The following is a 4,339-nucleotide window of genomic DNA, read 5'->3' on the forward strand; positions in this document are numbered from 1 at the left end:
AGTCCATCTTGATCTAGTTAAAGACATGGACCCATTCAACTACAACTATTGGAGTTGAGTCTAGAGTATCCTTGACCTAATCTAATTCAACTTTTGATTAGATTTGACCAATTACTCTAATTTAGTCCATTTCTTTAAGCTAACCTTAGGTCTAACCCAATTATGGACCTAATCCATCTAACCCATTGACCCACAAGTTTATGCAATTGTCTTAGGTCTTAATTCACAATTCTAGACCAACTTGACAACACTTAATTCTTTTAATTAAGTATTTGGACTGATGGTTCAGGGTTTGGCATTTCAAAAATAATTTTCAAATTTGAAAGGTTTTATTTTCTATTCACCAAACATGTTGACTCATTTCACAAATAGATCAGCACGTTTCATAAATAGCAATCTTATTGCTAATTACATAACAGAAAATAACTCAATCAAAATAAATCATGAATATTCCTTTAGATCTAATCTAACACATTCATGATAAATTTTATAATTGAACCTTTACAATTAAGTCCTTTCGCTGCTTCATCTGCATGGGATATAATTGCAGCGGCACCCCTACCACCATAGGAGACTCCATCGAATGGGAGGAGAGGGCCTTTAAACCCTACTTTTCTCCTATGACCGGACGGTCATGGCAACCAACCCAATTCAATTACTTGCTACTTGGATCAAGTATATCTAAATATATCAATTTCAAAATTTAAATTTCAAACTTTAAATTTCAAATTTTAATTTTTTTTTGAATTTCAAATTTCAAACAAATTTCAAATTTCAAATTTCAAAATTTTGAATTTCAAATTTTGAATTTTAAATTTTAAATTTTAAATTTTAAATTTGAAATTTTAATCAAATTTTAAATTTCAAATTTCAAATTTTGAATTTCAAATTTTTGAATTTTGAATTTTGAATTTTAAATTTTAAAATTTAAATTTAAAATTTTGAATTTCAAATGTTTGAATTTTGAATTTCGAACAACTTTCAAAATTTAAATTTTAAAATTTAAATTTTAAATTTTAAATTTAAACTTTTAGATTACAACTTAATCTACGTATGTAAATTCATATATCATATCTTAAAACCTGCTCTGATACCATTTGTTGCGAAATTCAGTGCAGGGGTAAAATGATAATTTTAAAACTTTTTCAAAATTATGATTTTAGAGTAAAAAATATTAATTAATCTAATTAATTAACATATATTTATCCTACACTAGGATCTAAATATGATATACAGCATGCATGCATTTAAATTTGAAATTCGAATTTGAACAGTAAATACTTTACTGTAATGTGTTCAGAACACAATACTTTTGTGCAGGTAGTAGATCGCCGCAATCTGATTACCGTCGAAAGAGTCTGATCATTGTGATGCAGCCACACAGTATGTCTGGTCTTTGCGGATCGTCCACACGAAGCTCCTGGTTTGATCGACTCCTCACGAGTGCTAGCTCGTTGTAGAGTCCTTTCGACAGCCGATGCTGATCGAACTCCTTTGATCGATATCTGTCGATTCTTCAGATACTCTGGATCATCAGCAGACATACTTGAAAGGATGTTGAAGATCTTTCTAAAGTTTGGTGGGCTCACGACACTCGTAGCTCACCTTCTCACTTCCCGAACCCCAGGCTAAAACCCTAGGGTACACTAAGAAAAACTCTGCGCCCTTTTTTCTTTCTTTTCTTTCTTTTTCTCTCGGAAGGTTTTGGACCGTCACCTCATGTAGAAAGGTTCCTCACACCCCAAACTTTCTCTCCAAAAATTTTTACGCACGCCCCACCTTTTTTTTCTTTTTAAAACAACGTCGAACGTGTCTTATCCGCATGAGAAGATAAAGATAAGTGGTTGCACATTTAACTTCAAATCGAGTTTGAATTCAAATGCAAATCAACTCATCCCTATCCACTTATGGCATGAGAAGAGAAGGGTGTGGACTCTTTGTGCGTGGAAAGGTTTCACGAGAAACCTTTTCTCGTGTAAGTTATGTGGTGCACAAGATGGATAAGCATGAAGGCACAAGAGATAAGTTATCTATTCAAATTCAAACACGCTTTGAATTTGAATGGTTAACTAATCATCTTTATCCATCCATATGGCGCACAAATGTGGGCGTGGGGAGGGCTTTGTGTGAGAAAAAATTCATGAGAAATTTCTTCTCGTGAATTCAAATGGACGCAGTGGATGTGAGGTGGCACAGAGAGTTTGGGTCAAGGTGATTTTATTATTTAAACCAACCTAATTGAACCAAATAAGTTAGGCCCAATTAGAATAATTTAAATCTAACTTAATTAGGCTTAATTAGGTTCAATAAAATCTTAATCAAATTAGGAATTGATTAAGTCCAATCCCTGGTCAAATCAGAGACCAAACCATCTCGACGATTAGGTCAACTCTTAACCTAATCGGGTCAAACCCAACTGAATCCAATTCAATTGGACTTGATCCAAAAATAATTACTCAATCAAATTGAGTTAATTAGTGATCAAATCATTAATTAAACCTCTCATAAATATTGAGTCCAAATTCGATGGGCAATCGGGTATCAAAGTTCATCAATATGAAACCTTGATCGAAGAGTCCCAAACCAGTGGGACTCTTGACCCCGGTACCCAAAATGTGTGGGACTTATGATTAGAGAATCTTGATTTTTGATCTCAGAGTTTTAGACACGTAGGACTCATAGTCCATGAATATTAGGACTCTTCATCAGCCATCAGATCAGATAGGAACCTCTAATGTGTGTGACCCCGCAGGTTCGAACCTAAGCCGGTAGCACAGGAACCAATTCCTGTACTAATCGAATGACCATCTAGCAATGGTACCCGACGTTCGGATAGGTCAAATAGTCACAATCGCAACACTCAGAACCTACGTGAATATGGTTACTGTATAATTCATCCCTTTTGACCCCTGTGTTTAGGATGACTCAGGGTTAAACTGTCAACCCTAATTGGATCATCCGAGTCGTGCTCAACTCAAACAGTCTTGTGACTCCTCACTAGGACTACCCTGGCCAAGGTTTTGCTAAATTGAAACACGACTGTACACAGCTCCTGAACTGGAGTGGTCAATCCCATCTTGACACATGCACCGACAAGTCAAGTACTTGACTACACTTGACTGCCTTCCATCACTGAATTAGAAATTCAGGTAGTCCAGTGCCTAAATGCAGTAAGTTGCTTGCAAGTCACCGTAGCAATCTCAGGTCGGAGGGACATTTATACCCATATCCCATCGGAGCAAATCTTGACAGCAGAGATAGCTCCGGAGTCCGTCACGTTCAGTGCAGATGTACCCTAACATCTCACCTGTATGCCATACCAGTGTCTCCATACTCCTTGGTTAAGAGGACAACCAACCTATATGGCACACAACGACCTATGCTCGATAAACATTGTTGTCCTTGGTAACAATATATCATTTGGTCGCGAACAGGTTTAAAGACTAAACGACAAATCTTCCTTTGTCGAGTCTAAATAGTCCTAAGGACTTCACCACAACACAGGAGTTCATTAGAAGATGATAATTTGTGATGAAAAAATATCAAAATAACTTTTATTTATTTATGATTTATGTACTAATACAACAAAGAGCACAACTGTCAACAGACTGACGATTGACTTTGGGATACTATTCCTAACAGGAGGACCGTCGGCAGGCTGTGGTGGACGGCAGCGGTGCGGCCGCAGGCGACGGTGCGGTACCAAGATGGGGCCAACATGCGGGACGCGCGACCTAGGTGCACGGCCCAGGTGGGTGGGCGGCCTAGGCGGGCGCGCAGCCCAGCCCGTGCGCAGGCCTGTGCGCGGGTGTGGCCTAGGCCCGCACGTGCAGGCCGACCCAGGCCCAGGTGCCTTGCCTGGGCCCTTTACCCCGGTCCACCATGGACCCATGGCTGGGCCTGTGGACCGCATGGGCATTTCTTACGCGTTTCTCGTGGTCCACGATACTATTCCATGGACCGATCATAATCGGACGGCCCAGAGAGTTTCCGATGATGATCCAATGGTTTGGGGCCTTAATTGGGTTTGATTAGGACTCTTAAACCTAATCTAATTGAGTTTTAGCTCTATAAAAAGACCTGAACAGTGAAGAAGGAGGGTGTGGTCTTCTGGTGATTCGATTTTTGCTGAGGATGCCGTGCGAAACCCGAGAAGAAAAAGAGAGAGGCGTAAGGCTGCTGAGAGAGAAGGAGCAAGGCTCTGGACAGCGGACGCCCGACACTTCAGGGATTCAGGGGGTCTTCCAAGAGAGAGAGTTTTTATGAGGAAAACTTCTAGTGAGAGAGAAATTAGGTGTACAAGGGTCGAAGGTGAGATCTCCTCTTGTAAATTTTTTTT

The sequence above is a fragment of the Elaeis guineensis genome, chromosome 12 (genome assembly GCF_000442705.2).
Source record: "Elaeis guineensis isolate ETL-2024a chromosome 12, EG11, whole genome shotgun sequence".
In the NCBI taxonomy this organism is placed as follows: domain Eukaryota; kingdom Viridiplantae; phylum Streptophyta; class Magnoliopsida; order Arecales; family Arecaceae; genus Elaeis; species Elaeis guineensis.